The sequence below is a fragment of the Carcharhinus amblyrhynchos genome, chromosome 5 (genome assembly GCF_965287045.1).
Source record: "Carcharhinus amblyrhynchos chromosome 5, sCarAmb.v2.hapA, whole genome shotgun sequence".
Taxonomy (NCBI): Eukaryota; Metazoa; Chordata; class Chondrichthyes; order Carcharhiniformes; family Carcharhinidae; genus Carcharhinus; species Carcharhinus amblyrhynchos.
The window spans coordinates 38,904,636-38,923,656 of record NC_137328.1 but is presented as its reverse complement, the minus strand read 5'-3'; the positions used below and the strand labels follow the sequence as shown (position 1 = coordinate 38,923,656).

At 42.8% G+C, this 19,021-nt stretch overlaps 1 protein-coding gene across 1 annotated transcript in view; it reads right to left on the bottom strand.

The window, feature by feature from the left end:
* mtap (methylthioadenosine phosphorylase) overlaps positions 1-19,021 on the bottom strand; it is a 166,182-nt gene that overhangs the window by 86,952 nt on the left and 60,209 nt on the right. The window lies entirely within an intron of this gene.

Genomic DNA, 19,021 nt, shown 5'->3' with positions numbered 1-19,021 from the left:
CTTTCAGTATGTGCTCACAGCAGATAGGAAAGACACAGTTTCATCTCAGCACCATTTGCTCCATAAATTAAGAGAACAAAGTCATCAACTGTATGGACGTTGCTAACATTTAGAACTGCCATTAGTGGTACAACTGCACATCTACAGTTAATGGAGCTTGATCAAAGCAAGAATGCTTACACCTGGTCCTTGCCACTTGTATTGCACAGATGACACAGATTCACTTCCAAATAATGTATTTTTTTATTTTCCATCCCTAGACATCAAGAGAAAAGAAAACAAAGTGGTATCATTGTGTGACTGATGATTTTTCGAATCATGACATGACTGGGGCAAAAGTGAATAATGATACTTTTCACCGGTTAATGATTCTGTCATTCAGAAAAAACATTCTGACAGATATACACCTAACTCTGCTGAGCTTATCTCTGAGGAATTTTGGCAAACTCTCAGCTCCAAGGAATATATTTTGTCTGATGAGATAGAGCACTGTACCATCTACAATGGATTAAATGATTTGTTTGTTGGTCACATTTTATGAATTTTAACCATATTTCCAGAGTAAAGGTTTTAAAACATAAAAAACTGAGCCTGCTATGCCATGCAATACGATCGTGGGTGATCTTGGGCTTCAGTTTCACCTTCCTGCCTGCTCCTAAATCCATTATTTCCTGAGACACCAAAAACGGTCTTATATATTCAATAATGGTGCATCCACAACTCTGGATGGTAGAGAATTCCAAAGATTCACAACCCTTTGAGTGAAAAAAAATTCTCCTCGTCTCAGTCCTAAATAATCCACCCTTTATTGAGTAACTGTGGCCCCGATTTTACCAGCACATCTGCCCCGAAATTGGGGTGGGCGAAGTTCACAGGACAGCATTCTCCGTTGCCTCAGCTGCGATCTTATGAGGCTCAGGCAGCCGCGCTGGTAGAATCAGGGTGCGTATCTAAGTTTTCCAGCCATGGAGTCAACATGCCATTTGCTTTCATAATTGCTCACTTATTTATTTCCTTGTACAAATCTCTCATAACATCAACACTTACAAATTCTACTCTTTTGAAAAAATATTCTGCTTCCTCTGTGACAAAGTGAGTAATCTCATACTTCCCCACAGTTATATTCCACTGTCGTTTTGTTGTCCATTCAGTTAACCTGCCCATATGCTTTTGCAAATTCTTTTGAGTCCTCCTCACAGCTTGCAACACTACTCAGCTTTCTTTGTCAGCAAACTTAAACACATTACTCTCTGTCTCTTTGTTTAAGTCATTGATACATATTGGGATTAGCTAAGATCTTAGCACTGATTCTTGAAGCAGTCCACTAGTCCAGCTTGCCAACTTTCCAAATAGCTGACATCAGGCCAACTGGCCTGTAGTTTTTGTTAGAATCCGTGATCAAGGAGAAAATAGCAAGGCATCTTGAGGAGAATTGTTTGGTAGAGCAGACGCAGCACGGTTTCGTTAAGGGGAAGTTGTGTCTGACGAATTTATTGGAGTTCTACGAGGATGTGTCTAGGGCGGTGGATAGAGGAGAGCCGGTGGATGTGGTCTTCCTTGATTTTCAGAAGGCATTTGACAAGGTGCCTCACAAGAGGTTATTGCAGAAGGTCAAGGGGCATGGAGTTGGGGGTAGGGTGTTAGCGTGGATAGAGGATTGGCTGTCAAATAGGAGGCAGAGAGTGGGGGTCAATGGGTGCTATGCAGATTGGCGGTTGGTGACTAGTGGAGTGCCCCAGGGGTCAGTGCTGGGGCCTCAGCTATTCACCATTTATATAGATGATCTGGAGGAGGGAACCGAGTGTATGGTGTCGAAATTTGCTGATGACACCAAGATTGGTGGAACGGCAAATTGTGCGGAGGGTGTGGAGAGTCTGCAGAAGGATCTAGATAGGCTGGGCGAATGGGCCAGGAACTGGCAAATGGAATTTAATGTTGGCAAATGTGAGGTTGTCCATTTTAGTAGGAATAATGGTAGGAAGAACTATTACTTACGTGGCGAAAAACTGCAGCATGCGACAGTGCAGAGGGACCTCGGGGTCCTTGTGCATGAGTCGCAAAAACCCAGCTTGCAGGTACAGCAGGTGGTCAGGAAGGCGAATGGGATGCTGGCCTTCATCGCGAGGGGGATTGAATATAAAAGTAGGGAGGTCTTGCTGCGGCTGTATAGGGCATTGGTGAGGCCGCAGCTGGAGTACTGTGTGCAGTTTCGGTCGCCGCACTTACGCAAGCATATTTTGGCCTTGGAGGGAGTGCAGAGGAGGTTTACTAGGCTGATTCTGGAATTGAGGGGGTTGAACGATGAGGAGAGGCTGAATAAACTAGGCTTGTACTCGTTAGAGTTTAGAAGAATGAGGGGAGATCTCATTGAGACGTATAAGATGTTGAATGGGATGGATAGGACAGAGGTGGAGAGGCTCTTCCCGCTCAGAAAGGACAGTAGGACTAGAGGGCACAGCCTCAGGATAAAGGGGGGGCGGTTTAGAACGGAGTTGAGGAGGAACTTCTTCACTCAAAGGGTGGTGAGTCTCTGGAATTCTCTGCCCGTTGAAGTGGTGGAGGCTACCTCGCTCAATATTTTTAAGACGCGGGCTGATAGGTTTTTGATAAGAGAGGGGATTAAGGGTTATGGGGAGAGGGCGGGAATGTGGAACTGAGCCACGACAGATCAGCCATGATCTTATTGAATGGCGGGGCAGGCTCGAGGGACTAGATGGCCTACTCCTGCTCCTATTTCTTATGTTCTTATGTTTTCTCTCTCCATCATGTCAGTGGGACCCAAACCTCTTCCCACCTTTAGGAAGTTTGTGTGGGCTATTTCTCCAAAAGACAATTCAAATTTGCAGTCCCATTGTCTCAGCTTTTGTTCAATCTGCACCCAGTCTACAATATTCTGACCTGTTAGCTTTTAAAAATCCCACAATAACACAATTCTTTTCCCAACTGGGAGTCTGCAATGGAACACCAACACTGAAGAAAGGAGAGAGAGAGAGAGAACAGGGAACTATAGGCTGGTTAGCCTGGTATCAGTTGTTAGGAAAGTGTTGGGAGTCTATTATCAAGGAAGTCTTAACATTGGAAAGCAAAATATGATGAGAACACTAAAGTGTGCTTGGCAAATTTATTTAGTGATTTTGAGGATGTAACTAGTAGGGTAGATACAGGGAACCTGTGGGTTGAGTACACTTAGATTTCCAAAAGATGGAGGTAAGAATAATATTTAATACGGTTAAAGGGTTGTTTAACAATAAAAAAGTTGAGATAAATGGGATATTTTCAAATTGGCAATCTGACACGCCAGTCTCCAATGCCAATCATTGGGTCTTCCTGCCTCCAGTCCCACCTCCGACAAGATTCAAGAATGTTCATCCCTCATTTATATTGGCACAAGTTCATTTGCTGACCAAACAGTACACGACATCCAATCCCGACAATGTCCTTGTGAAACATTTACACATGGACACTTGCCAGTTGGATCAATGGCATGCAAACATATATGGCAAGTTGAAGAATGACTGCCCCTTTACTAAACCACTCAATTATAGCATTTCATTAACAACAACCCAATCCTCTTCCTGTTAAATATGACTATAGTGCACAATAGTATTTACTTCGCTGAGGCACTGATTATAAGAGTTGGCAAATCTCCTAAATGCAGCTATATAAAATCTTGGTTAGGCCGCATTTGGAGTATTGCGTGCAATTCTGTTCGCCGCATTACCAGAACGACGTGGAACCTTTGGAGAGTGTGCAAAGAAGGTTTACCAGGATGTTGCCTGGCCTTGAGGGCATAGGTTATGAAGAGAGGTTGAATACACTAGGATTCTTTACACTGGAATGACAGAGGCTAAGGGGAGACATGATAGAGGTCTACAAAATTATGAGAGACATAAATAAAGTAGATAGTCAGAGGCTTTTTCCCAGGGTGGAAGTGTTAATTATATGGGGCACAGGTTCAAAGTGAGAAGGGGAAAGTTTAAGGGAGATGTCCAGAGGAGGTTTTTCCACACAGTGTAGTGGGTAGCTGGAATGTGCTGCCAGAGGAGGTGGTGGAAGCAGGCACATTAGCAACATTTAAGAGGCATCTGGACGGGTACATGATAGGGAGGGGATAGAGGGATACAGACTGAGTGAGGGCAGAAGGTTTTTTTTAAGTTTAATCAGGGCATCATGATCGACATGGGCTTGGAGGGCAAAGGACCAGTTTCATGCTGTACTTTTCTATGTTCTTCTTCTTTATTATTAAATATTACTATAGTGCAATCAACAATTAATTTAATTACATTTAACAGTTATGCTTTCAAGACTAAAATATCCAAAAGTGTAACTTGTATTTACAGAGTTTCTTGAATATTGAAAAATTCCCTGTTTGCCTTAACTTTTGACGCTCTCCAAATTTTCCCATCCGACCCGCAATGAAGACTGCCACTGGCGGAATTGGAAAATCCTGGCCTTTGTTTGATAGAATGCAAAATTTCCTGTTTGCACACTTTGGGCATTTATAATACAAACTGCAGCAAAGAGCTTTAATTACTGAATTTATCATTTCTGATTTTAAGTTTACAATCACACTTCACAAATATTCCCATCTTCAATGATGGCCGATCCCACCATATCAGTGCAAAGATAAGGCTAAAGCATTAGCAATAACCTTCATCCAGAAGTGCTGGGTGGTTGATGTACTGTGGCCTCCTCTGGGAGTCCCCAGCATCACTGGTGCAAGTCTTCAGCCAATTTGATTCACTCCACGTGAAATAGTTGAAGGCAAAGTCTATGGACCCTGACAACATTCCAGCAATGGTACTGAAGACTTGTGCCAGATCTGCTCCCACTCACAGAAATTGGGCCTCTCCAATTATTAACTTACACTTTAGATTGCTCTGTGTCCTTTTCTACTGCTAACCTAAATCTTTCGATACAAGGATCTCTCTTTCCTCAATGTTCCCTTCTTGATACTTGACCCATTTCACACCTACCTCACTCCTCAGAACCAGATTCAGCACTGGCTTCTGTCTCGTTGGACCAGAAACATACTGATCAAAAAAATTCTCCTGAACACAATTCAGAAAATGTTCCCCTATTCTGCCCTTTGCAGCATTTATTACCTTAATATCAACTGGGATTATCACTATTTTATAGTATAGTAGTTTCCCTGCCTTCTATATCTATTCTACTAAATAATGGTCTATACAATATACACAGCAACGCAATGGGACCTTTATTGCTTATTCTGCTCTCGATCCGTCTAGGACATCCCCCTGCTCTCTCTCTCCAGCATTGTAATATTCCCCTTTATCAATACTGCCATTCCTCTCCATTTTTTTGTCCCACTTCCTATTTTAGCAGAGCTCTTTTGATCCAGGAATATTTAATAACTAGAACTGCCCTTTTTTAAGCCAAGTCCGTTATCACCACAACATCATACTCCCATGTGGTTATCTGCCCCTGCAGTTCACTAACCTTATTTATTGTGATTTGTGCATTTCGATTTAATGTAGACAATATTGCATCTTCTCTTACATTGACTACCCCGAATACCATATTATTTCTTACTTCAATGCTATCTGTCCCTCCCAATCCTTCACGTATGTTGTTTCTCTTTTCTAGTGCTATATCCTGGTTTCATTAACTGCTCCTCAAAACTATTAGCTAACTGGCCTGAAAAAACATTGCTCCTGATCTTGCCGAGAAGCAACCTTGTGTAAAATCCCACCTCCCCAGAACTAATCCCGTTGTCCCAGTCTTAAATCCTCCCTCTTGCATCACTTTTCCAGCCACACATTATCTGTTCTGCCTCCCTGTTTCTATACACAATAGTATGTGGCGAGGCTGGTTAAGCTTATAAGGCTTGATGGCAAGTGTGTGGTTCAGATTAACACTAACTGTCCAAGTTTGGTTCTCATTTTGGCCTAGGTGGGCTTGACACCCACTTCCTCTCTTTGCCCCGAGAGTGGAAAGCAATGGCAAAACAACACTGACAGAAGCTGTCAAGAAATGCTCCAGATGAAACATCAGCAGACAATAAACCAAAAAACTGCCTTTGGGCAGAGAATACATAAAGGAACTTTAGTCATAGGGGTCACAGAGGTTTACAGCATGGAAACAGGCTCTTCGGCCCAACTTGTCCATGCCGCCCAGTTTTTACCACTGAGTTGGTCCCAATTGCCCGCATTTAGCCCATATCGTTCTATACCTATTTTACCCACGTAACTGTCCAAATGCTTTTTAAAAAGCAAAATTTTATCCTCCTCTATTACTACCTCTAGCAACTCATTCCAGACACTCACCATCTTCTGCGTGAAAAAATTGCTCCTCCGGATCCTTTTGTATCTCTCCCCTCTCACCTTAAACTTATGCCCTCTAGTTTTAGACTCTCCTACCTTTGGGAAAAGGTGTTGACTATCTAGCTGATCTATGCCCTTAATTATTTTATAGACCTCTGTAAGATCACCCTTAAGCCTCCTACACTCCAGAGAAAAAAGGCCCAGTCTATCCAGCTTCTCCTTATAACTCAATCCATCAAGTCCCGGTAGCATCCTAATAAATCTTTTCTGTACTCTTTCTAGTTTAATAATACCCGTTCTAATAATAGGGTGACCAGAACTGTGCACAATATTCCAGGTGTGGCCTTACTAATGTCTTTTACAACTTCAACAAGACGTCCCAACTCTTGTATTCAATGGTCTGACCAATGAACTCAAGCATTCCAAATGTCTTCTTCATCACCATGCTGACCTATGACTCCACTTTCAAAGGGTTGTGATCTGTACTCCTAGATCTCTTTTTTCTATAACTCTCCCCAATGTCTTACCATTTACTAAATAGATCCTGCCCCGATTCGATCTACCAAAATGCATCACCTCACATTTATCTAAACTAAACACCATCTACCATTCTGCGGCCAACTGGCCCAATTGATCAAGATCCCATTGCAATCCTAGATAATCTTTCTCACTGTCCTCTATGTCACCAATCTTGATGTCATCAGCAAACCTATGAACCATGCCTCCTAAATTCTCATCCAAATCATTAATATAAATAACAGTGGACCCAGTGCTGATCGCTGAGGCACACCCCTTGCCTACAGTTTGAAAAACAACCCACAGTAACCACCCTCTGTTTTCTGTCATCAAGATGTGGAGATGCTGGCATTGGACTGGGGTAAACACAGTAAGAAGTTTCACAACACCAGGTTAAAGTCCAACAGGTTTATTTGGTGGTAAAAGCCACTAGCTCCTTCGTCAGGTGAGCGGGAGTTCTATTCACAAACAGGGCATATAAAGACGTAAACTCAATTTACAAAATAATGGTTGGAATGCGAGTCTTTACAAGTAACCAAGTCTTAAAGGTACAGACAATGTGAGTGGAGAGAGCTTTAAGCATAGGTTAAAGAGATGTGTATTGTCTCCAGCCAGGACAGTTAGTGAGATTTTGCAATTCCAGGCAAGCCGTGGGAATTACAGATAGTGTGACGTGAACCCAAAAACCCGTTTAAGGCCATCCTTGTATGTGTAGAACTTGGCTATCAGTCTCTGCTCAGCGACTCTACGCTGTCGTCTGTTGTGAAGGCCGCCTTGGAGAACGCTTGCCCTGCACATATGAGGTAGACAACGTTGGCCGAGTTGCAAGTGTATGTACCGTGTACCTGGTACACAGTACCAGGAAAGGATGTTCTGAGGCATGGTACATTGGGGACTCCATGCAGATGCTACGACAATGAATCATCAGGCAAGTGTTCTCTTCTTGATGGGGAACACTTCAGCAGTCATGGGCATTCAGCTTCTGATCTTCAGATAAGCGTTCTCTGACATTTTACTACAATAAAGATATTACATGAATGCAAGCTTTTGTTGCTTAAACTAAGTTAGCTGGAAGAGTAAATAAATGGAAGTAAGTATAGTTTGACAGAGGTTTTTGTACAGCTGTAACTCCACGTTGTCTGCTGTTGCTTCCCTTTTTGCATGCAGAGACATCAGTTTTACTCCTGGGCTTCACACGCAAGGTCACATTGCTCAAGAAGCCAAATCAAAGCTTTGCATCCAACGCTGGGTAGTACACCTGTCTTTTGAGAAGCCGGTTTTTCATCAATGTGCAGTTTCACCTTTTTACTGTGGATCAAACTATCATCACAATAAGGAAAACATTTGGCAACGAAAACAAAAGGCTTCCATTGAAGAGTGAAGTGACAACCCCAAGACAGTTACACAGACATGGACGGAAAACAAAGAAAGGAGACTTTGGATCAAGTTGTACTTTTGTTTTGCTGACTACTAGAGCAAGAACACAATAGAAACCACGATGCTCGCTGAAACTCCAAACCGACTGCACAGTCAAGACCCTGGAACTCTATGCTAAAATCCATTTGGCAAGAGTCTCCTCGACAACATGTCCCATATACCAACAGTGCTAGAGTGAAAAATTCAATGAGATCCCCTTACAATAGACCCCAAACCATTTCTGTGGCTTCTCTGGCTTTCTAAAAGCATTTCTCCCAGACATCTCAAGCAAGATTTCCAACCACGCTCACTGCAAGACCGGAAACTCCCGCCTGAGGTCAGTGGACCTTTGGGTGGTCCATGTCCTGCCCACTATGATTCCCATGGCAGACGGGAAAATTCCATTGCATAGTACATGGGAATGACAATAGAGTAACACTACACATCATGCCCCATCATAGTGGCCTAAGTAATTCTGGCTTCTACTCATGGCTGTAGAAGTTAACATGGAAGCTGGCAGATAGTGATCTTGGCATAGCAGGAACTTCAAAGGCAAATATCCTAATTGATGTAATTTTGCTTCATTAGTGGAGGCAGCCAGGTGGAAAGCTGTAGGTAGTGTAAATCGATGTTTATGTTGCCACTAGTGTTGAAATCCTGCAGGGGAATTCCCAAACATAAAAACTATAAACACTGCTGTCTCAGGAAAATTCTTTCAGGATCAGGGCTAGGTCAGCTAGATGGGGAGAAAGCCCATCTATCAACTCTTACCTTGGGCTACAGTGAAAAATGAGCATAAAACACTTAATGAAATACAAATGAAAAACAGGGACATAGTGCAAAAGGAGGATAAGAAAGAGAGAAGAATGGAGACAGATACACTTCAAGAGAAAAACAGGAACAGGAAAAAGTTGACTCTTCCAGTAGTGAATTATGTTGACTGAAGACAGTTAATTTCACAGTATGAGAAAGTAGGAGGTTGGAAGATTGAATATATATGAATTTGAGAAGGATGGCTAATCAACACGGCCATAATGGAGCTGGTGAGATGTCAATAACATGCACGATGGTTGTTCTAGCCTTCTAAAGAGTCAGCTTGCTCCACACTAGGGATTCTTTAAAGCTAGAAGTATTTTCATGCAATGTTACACTCTCAGAATTTGAATTTTTACTGTTGTTACATTACAAAAGAACCACAATATACTATCAATTTATTTCAGATGGTTTGCACTGAGATGACTGCATCAATCCAAATAAGAGACAATCCAAATAAGTTTGTTGTTTTGTGCGGTAGCAATGTCTGGCTGCATTTTAATAGAATGGTTTGTCTATTAATGACATTTGGAATTTAGCTGGACTATAGGAACCTGGTTGACCTCCACATTTCCATATTTCTGTTTGTATATTGGTGGATGTCCCATGCAGTGTTCCCCCAAAGCACTGCCCAAGCATAGCTGCACAAGAGCCTCAAAGGTACCACACACGCTTTGATCCACTTTCAAAACCACAAAAAATTAAATTTTAGCATGTTGAATAAGCACAACACAAAGCCTCGTTTCTGGGAGGCTCACCTAGCCTCCACTCTCCCTGATAAATCTGGAAATGTCAAATCCAAGTGGGTTCGTAGACATCATCCCATTAATAATTCAGCTGGTGCAACCCCTGGGGTAGCATTTTGGCGTGGTATTATAGAATAACAAGAAACTTGCCAGATATAAGGTCAATGGTCTGTGACCTTGCATTTCATTGAAGCTTTAAATATTTTATGGCTCGCTCCACCAAGCCATTCGAGGCTGGATGACACAGGGTAGACCAAACGTGGCGTCTGCCATTAGACTTTACAAATTGGTGGAACTCTGCAGCTGTAAATGCAGTGCCATTGTCTGACACTAAGACATCAGAAATGCCATGACTGGCAATGATCTGCCACAATCTGTCAATAGTGGCTGTGGCCACAGCAGATTTCATTAGCTGGAAATCTAGCCATGTTAAATTTGCATCAACCAGGATGAGAAACCATGTATCCCATGGCCAGTCCAGCGAAGTCTGTATGCAATCGCGACCACGGCCAATCGAGCCAGTCCCACGGATGCGTATCTGCTGATGGCAATGCCTGCTGCGTTTGTCTGTTCAGGCACTGGTTAACCATTCCTTCAATCTCTCTGTTGATGCCAGACCACCAGACATAGCTGTAGGCCGGTGCTTGCACCCTATTTTGTCTGAGGTGTGCATCATGCGAGTCCTGCAGTAAAAGACTGCACCCCTGGGTTGCACTATAACATGGACTCCCTACAATAACATGCCATCCTCATATACTCAGTCCTACACTGCAAGTAGGAACTTATTCACTCCAACTCATCATGGTGCCAATTTTGCAGCACCACCTCTTTACTTTGGAGAATAATGGATCCTTGTCAGTCCAAGACTTTATATGGGCAGCAGAAATGGGCAATGTCTCCAGAAGGTGCAAGACCAAAACTATTTCTTGTGGCGCAGGTGAAGGTGGTACAGTCTGTGGTAGAGGGAAGCGGCTGAGTATATTCGTGTTCAATATTTGCATCCCTGGTCTATGATGGAAGGAAAAGCTGTATACAGCTAACCTGGCCCATTTCTGTACCCTCGCAGAGGCAACTGGAGACACTGGCTTGTCCTCTCAAAACAATCCTAATGGAGACTTGTGATCAGATACAATGATGACATGTCTTCTATATATACACTGATGAAATATCTTCACCGCATAGATTACCACCAGACTCTTTATGTCAATTTGAGACTATTTCTTCTCAGCCTCAGATAAGGTTCTTGACGCAAAGGTAATTGGCTTCTCTATTCCATTTGATATCTTGTGGGAAAGGACTGCTCCCACTGCATATGGTGATGCACCGCAAGTCACACTAACGGTTTGGTTGGGTCAAAATGTACAGGCAGTGCTGAGGACTTCAGGGTGTGCTTTAGCAAATGCCTCTCCCCATATCCATCACTGATGCTTCTTCAGAAACTAGTGTAATGGGCCAGAGTCGTGAACACATTCTGGAGTAATCTCCCTAAATAGTTTACCATCCCTAGAAACGTCATGTTCCTAGGCTGTGGTACTTCTTTAACCTTGTCCTCCAGGAGATGTAAGCCTTTATCATTTGGGGCGGTCTGGTGGCACAGCAGTTAGCATTACTGCCTCAGTGCCAGGGATCCGGGTTCAATTCCGGCCTTGGGCCACTATCTGTATGGAGTTTGCACATTCTCCCCGTGTCTGTGTGGATTTCCTTCAGGTGTTCCAGTTTCCTCCCACAGTCCAAAGGTGTGCAGGTTAGGTTGATTGTCCATGATAAATTATCCATTAGTGTCAGGAGGACAAGCAGGTAAATAAGTGGGGTTATGGGAATAGGGCCTGGATGGGATTCTGGTCAATTTTATCTGTTTCCTTGCAACGCAGACGGCATCTGTGCCTGTTTCTTCTTAGCTTCCACTGTCACCTTCCTGCCTCTCTAACTGCGCACTATGATCTTCTGATGACGAACATAGTCTTTCTGTGTCGCCAGTGTAATAACTGGAGGCAACTCGGTGTGGGTCCAACAACAAAGGGTTTAACTTAATAATACAAATACAAGTTAAGAGTCTTACAAAAAATTCTCTCACAGGTTTACTCTCTTCTCCTCCTCCCAGGATGCGTGCTATTGCTCTTGATTGGCCCGGCTCCCACGTGGCCCCTCCATAGGGTCCAGCCCATCACATGGCCCACCAAGGATCGTCCCACAAAGGAATCAAACAGAAAGCCCACTTAACTCTTGATTGAGAGGAGCAAATTTTCACCAATTCTAAGTACAAGGTGTTAAAAGCATGTGGAAATTCCCATTCTTATAAGCACTAGGCTGGATAGTTTCTTTGTCTGAACAAAGACATTCCTATAAAATGTAATGAATCTGCTGCAGATTTTTTTTATGGCTTGTATTTGGGTGTTGAGCTTACTATAAGTTGCCAATGTCTGCACTTCATTTTTTTCTACCTTACTGCAAATGAGCACACATGTTTATGCAGTTTGTTAAGCTCTGTTGTGGTTTAACATGTCAATCATAAGCAATGTCATGTCAGGAAACTGTCCGTTCCAATAAGCAGATTACCGGAAAAAAAGGTAATTATTAATCCTTGGTTCACCCAACTCTGCAAAAAGCAGATTGCACAGAATCACAGCTTGTGAATGGTAGGGAGCAAGGTCCATTCATAGGAGTTACTATGGAACTGTAGAAAGAAAATCATTCCACAAAAATTTGTAATAATGATCGGCATCACAGGAAAGTCATGGGTGATTCATGCTTCCATCCGTACCATACAACCTTTATATGTTAAGTTGCAGCATTTACTTTTGTAAATATGAATTTGACAGATTTCATCCTGTCATTGTTATAAATTTGCGTGGTAAAACTGTAATTCATTACCCTGCTTTCTCTTATCAGATAATATCACTCACTTTCTTAAACCTCGCTTTTAAAACATCCTCGAGTTTCTAAAATGTCACCTTGTTTTGTTGGATTCTGAATATTCTTTCTCTTCTAAAAATACTGTAATTGTTTTAACTTATAAATTTCCATACTTTTGCAGGCTATTTTTAGCTGTCTGTGACAAAGCCAAAAATATCAATGGGAGACGCCGTGACTGAGATGCTGAGACTCTGAGATGTAGAGACGCAGAGACTCCTCAATCTCTTGCAAAATCTACAAAACTACAGCCCAAACAACAAAAGGTGTCTAACATTTTGCACTGTAACCTATCCAGAGTTTTGAGTGATACGGGACAAGGGGTCACTTGTGGGGACAACTGTGAAACTATTAAAAGAAAAGTATTGGACAAATCCAAAACTGTGATTTGCGTCTCTTGTTAAACATGTATAACGTGTGCTGCAATCTCTTTCATGAATGGGACAACTGAGGGAGAGATAAATTGGGAGGTAATAGAAGGTCTAGGACTGTGGGCAAAAAGGAAAAGTTTGACAGAGAGTGGAAGGTTAATGTTTGGGACCGTGTTGCATCATACCTATTATGTCAGAAAAAACAAATATTTGTTTTAGAAAGCCATGGGGCAGTGTCTTTTTCCAGAGACTCAAGCACAAAAATTTAGACTCATACATCAGCGTAGTACTGTGGGAGTGCTGCAGTGTTGTAAAACTGTCTTTCAGATGAGATGTCAGACTGAGGCCCTATCTTCCATTTCAGGTGGTCACAAAAGATCTCATGCACTATTTCATAGAAGCATATTCACAGAATCCCAACAGTGCAAAATGAGGCCATTTGGCCCATGGAGTCAGCACCAACTCTCTGTCAGAGCATCCCACCCAGGCCCTATTCCTCCATAACCCCATGCAATTACCCTGCTAATCCCCCTAATCTACACATTGTTGAACACCAAGGGGCAATTTAGCATGGCCAATCCACGTGACCTGCACACCATTGGAGTGTGGGAGGAAACCATAGCACTCAGAGAAAACATGTGCAGACACCAGGAGAATGTGCAAACGCCACACAATCGCCCAAGGCCAGGCTTGAACCCAGTTTGCTGGTCTCAGCCTCCGGGGTGGGAATACGCCCCACCTCCTGAAATCTAATGACACTCACACTGGTGGCCCCTGAGTGCACAGAGTTGAGAGATTCTAATCTGAACTCCCACTGAAAAAAAACCAGTGTGAATTACTCATTTTCCTGCAAATTTGACACTTAGAATTTTTTTGGGAGAATTACCCCATAGGGCAGGATTTTCCAGTAACGCTCGCCCCAAAACCTGAAAATCCCTTCTGAGGTCAATGGACCTTTGTATGGTCCACCTCCGCCCACTAGGATTCCTGTGGTGGGTGGGATGGGAAAACTACCCCCATAAACTTACATTGATTTCCCCTTTATTTGTGCTTTCCTCATTTTCCTTCAATGGTTTCTATATTACTTGCGTCAATGACTTCATGAGGCAGCAAATTCCACATTTTACCCACTCTCTGGCTAAAGAAGATTCTTCTGAATTGTTGTTTACATTTATTAGTGATCGGCTTAAATGTGTGGCCCCTAATTTTTGTTGGCCATTCAAAACTGGAATATAGAATGTGTCACTGCGTACATTGAGGGTAACTTCACCAGAGGGATTTTATCTAAATCCTACACTAATGTTTACATAAAAAGGACAGCCTTAACTGCCTTGACCTCACAGGACATGTTCTGCTGGACTACTTAGGTTGTAAAACATTCAAAAATACAACAGAAGACTGCAAAGCTTTCCTGCTAAAGTTACTCAAAACTTTTGAGTAACTTTAGCAAAAAGCAAATCAAATGGAGACATCCAAGTATGACAAACACAGAGTGCTACTACCATTCCTTCTAATATGACAGACTAAGATGTGGCAATTCTGGATGGGGTGGCATGGTAGCACTGCTGCTTCACAGCTCCAGGGACCTGGGTTCAATTCCCAACTTGGGTCTCTATCTGTGTGGAGTTTGCACATTCTCCTCGTGTCTGTGTGGGTTTCCTCCGGATGCCCCAGATTCCTCCTGCAGTCCAAAGATGTGCGGGTTAGGTTGATTGGCCACGCTAAAAAATTGCCCTTCAGTGTCCTGAGTTGCGTAGGTTAGAGGGATTAGTGGGTAAATGCGTAGGGATATGGGGTTAGGGCCTGGGTGGGATTGTGGTCAGTGCAGACTCAATGGGCCAGATCCAGTCTTTCTGCACAGCAGGGATTCTATGATTCTATGATTTCTATCATAAGCCATCAACATAGGCATGCCAAAGCTCCCGCAGAAATAAAAACAATATCTCTTCAATTATAAAAATAGCAGTCTACACATCAGAGTACGGACGCTGTTTGCTGTTACCGAATGTTGCAGTATGGGCTCTTTAGATGTATGAATGAGGAGAGCTTGAGACTTGTATGCTTAAACAGAAACACTTCACAGGTAGTTTTTAACTACTTATAGCTTCTACTTACTATCATGCGTGGTGCTGTTCAGACTACTTACTTAGAGTTCTGTCTTAGACCGTTCACTCAGAATCTCTTACCACGTCACTCTCTGCATCATACCATGGGCAGTGTTATTGTCTAGTCCCATGTTACCGAACACCTTTATATTACAATGGCACACTGTCACATAGCACAATATCTTACTTTCTTCTCTAAAGAAAACTCTCCACCCTTCTCACAGAGTTTATAATACAATCTTTGCTTGCTACTCAATCTCAAGTTTCTGACTTTATAACTTCAGATGGTCCTAAGGCTTGGCAGAATTGCCACATCTTAATCTGTCATTTTTGGAGGAATGGTAGTAGTACTCTGTGTTTCTCATATTTGGATATCTCCATTTGATTTGCTTTTTGCGCTCCTTCAAGTTGTGCTTCCTTTTATTAACAACTCTCTGGTCTTTTTTTGGACACTGTGTATTTGTCCCGTTTCTCTCGAGTAGTATGTGCACTCCTTTCATTCCAAGAATGAACTCAAATTTTCTTTTCCTGTGGTGTCCATCATGTTTACACTGAACACATGCACAGCAAATGGAACCTTCATTTCCAACTATTTCACAATTTCAACCAAACATGTATTTGCTGTTTTGTTTTCAAGTCATTGTGCCATCTTATGAATCTTTTGATTCAATCCAACCTTGTCTTCTTCTGGCGCCTTCAGTGTTGGATTTACATTTTCCAATCTCATTTCCGTCCTTTCTTGATCTGCTTCCTGCAGAACTCTGTCCTTGTCCTTTGCTTTAGTTTCGTTGTCGGACATGTCTGTCGCCTGCCAAGTCGAAACTTGTTTCAGTTCTGTAAATGTGCTACTCATAGCTTCATCATAGCTTCATTAAGAGCAGCACGGTGGCACAGTGGTTAATACTGCTGCCTGACAGTGCCAGGGATCTGGGTTCACTTCCGGCCTCAGATCACCGTCTATGGAGTTTGCACATGCTCCACGTGTCTGCATGGGTTTTCTCCAGGTACTCCGGTTTCCTCCCACAGTCCAAAGATGTGCCGGTTAGGTTGATTGGCCTTGCTAAATTGCTCCTTAATGTCAGGGAGATTAGCAGGATAAATACGTAGGGTTATGGGGTATGGCCTGGCTGGGACTGTTGTCGGTACAGACTTGATTGGCCAAATGACCTCCATCTACACTATAGGGATTCTATGATTATCTACTCAGAGCTCAGAAAGTTCTACGGCTTTTCTTTCAATGCCTCCTCTTTGTCATTCAACTGCTTCTTCAGTTCTTCAGCTTCTTGTAGCTTTCGTTTCCTCCTAGAATATGGAGCATTGCTGAGTCTTCTCTGCCAACTAGTTTGTCAGTTTATTCAGGGTAATGTTAAACTCATTTTACTTTGTAATTGCTCAGAGGAATAAACTTTAATCTGAGAAAGTCACGTAACACGTGGAAGTATTTTAGAAGGTTTTCCTTTTCATTGTGAAGTTCGCTTGTTTCACCTTGAGCTTTCCTGTCATTCAGTTGCACCTCTTTACATCTCATCTGCTATGCTTCCACTCTGCTGTTTAAGACAATACTAATTTCTTCATGTTGTTGAATGGTTATGCATTCCTATTGCATTCAATCTTGAAGGGCAATCAACTGATCTTTCAGCTGTTTATTCTCCCACTGCCCTCCCTCTGGGGTCTTTTGTTGTCTCCCGCAATGTTGCCCTCTCTCTCTGGGGTCACCTGTCTCCCGCGATGTTGTCCTCTCTCTCTGGGGTCACTTGTCTCCCGCGATGTTGTCCTCTCTCTGTGGTCTCTTGTTACGATTGGCAGAGTTGCCCTCTTTCTGCGATCTTTTGTAACATGTTCTGCATAGCCATTTGTGTAACCCTGTGTTTATCCCTTGAAATGTGTTGCCACTTCAAGACGGTAACTTTTCTTTACTTCAGGTTGTCAGCAGCTTGTTGGGTTCCTTTGCTTGCAAGTTTCCCATGCTTTTTTGGATCTTGACAGTCATGGGCCTCTTCTCTTATAGGTTCTCTAAACTGCTAAACATTTTTCTGATTAAGAGAAAATTCAGCCAATGCTGCCTTTAAACTCTGCAGGTTTTTATTAAAATTCAGGAGCATCAGCATGGTAGCACAGTGATTAGCACTGCTGCTTCACAGCTCCAGGGACCTGGGTTCGATTCCTGACTCAGGTCACTGTCTGTGTGGAGTTTGCACATTCTCCTCATGTCTGCATGGGTTTCCTCCGGGTGCTCTGGTTTCCTCCCACAGTCCAAAGATGTGGGGGTTAGGTTGATTGGCCATGCTAAGAAGTTGCCCTTAAGTGTCCTGGGATGCGTAGGTTAGAGGGGTTAGTGGGTATAATATGTAGGGGTACGGGGGTTAGAGCCTGGGTGGGACTCGATGGGCCAAAAGGCCTCTTTCTGCACGGAACGGTTCTATGATTCTATGATCAGCGAGTGCATTTCCCTGTAAATTTGCAAGCTATCGCTTTCTTGTGTTTCAATTTTTCTGTGCTTTTCAATCTCTTTTTCTAACTTATAGCTACACCCTTCTATTGGCGTGGATTGCCTTAACTCTGCAGACTGTTCTCATTTTTTCTTACTGTGCATGGCTGGTATCTGCCTGCCTTTTTTGCACAGCTTTTTTTAAAACTTTTTTTTTTATTCGCAATTCTCTTTCAGCTGCCCTCTGCATGCTGAGCCTTGGGACTGCCACTTATTCTAAAACGTAAGTATTCCTTTGTTTCTTACCCATCCTGTGATCGCTCACTCTAGCGTTTTGCCATTTTTTTTCTTAGGTGTATGTCTCTCTACTTAGGCTTCATTTTTTGTAATCCTCGGAATGCCTGGAGTTCTTGCATTTGAGATGCCACTTTTGTTACCACTATTGACCACTACCGCTAATCACCATGATACCACTGCCGTTGGTCATCACCACCATCACTGCTGCACATTATGTCACAGTATGAATGCTGTTTGCTGCCACCATATGTTGTATTATGGGTTCTTTAGAAGTCTAGAGAAGGAGAGCTTGAGGCTGTATATTTAAACATGAACTCTTTATTTGTTGTCTTTAACTATTTACAATTCCCAGGTTACTGTCATGCATGGTGCTGTTCACCATGTAGATAGGCTGCTTACTAACAAAGTTCAGTTCTAAACTGTTCTCTCAGAATTCCTTACCATGTTACTGTGTACATCATACCATGGGTCGTGTTACTGTCCAGTCCCATGTTAACCCTTACTTTGCCGAGCACCTTCCTATTACAATGCAATGCAGGCACATAACACAAGACAAAACCATGAAACTGGTAGTCTACCTTGGCCAGCACATGACCAAAACTAAATTCAGCAACATTTGTTTGCATTAAACTTGGAAAATCTAGGTTAAGGCCCAAATACATATACAAAAAACAACAACACAGCCTAGGAAACAGGCCCTTCGGCCCAACGAGCCCACGCCACCATTTTAACATTATGAGTCCCCCCTCCACCCATGACCCTTGTCTGTGCTTATGGCATTCTACATTGAGGGAAGACTAATTTAGGGACAATTTGTTACACCAATCAGCCTAACAGCACATCTTTGGGGTGTGGGAGGAAACCAGAGCACCTGAAGAAAACCCACGCAAGCATGGGGAGAATGCGCAAACTCCTGCAGACACTGGCCCAAGTCCATGTGTCTGCACAGCAAACAGTGATAGTCACTGAGCTGTCGCGTGGCCCAGCATCTGGTCCAGTTTATCCTACATCGTAGGATAAAACTAAGGCAGCAAGAATGAATAGGAATGAAGACAAAGCAACAATTAAAGAACTGCACAGTTTTGAGATCCTGGGAATAAATGGACTGAGTTGGGTGGGGAGGACTGTATGATGT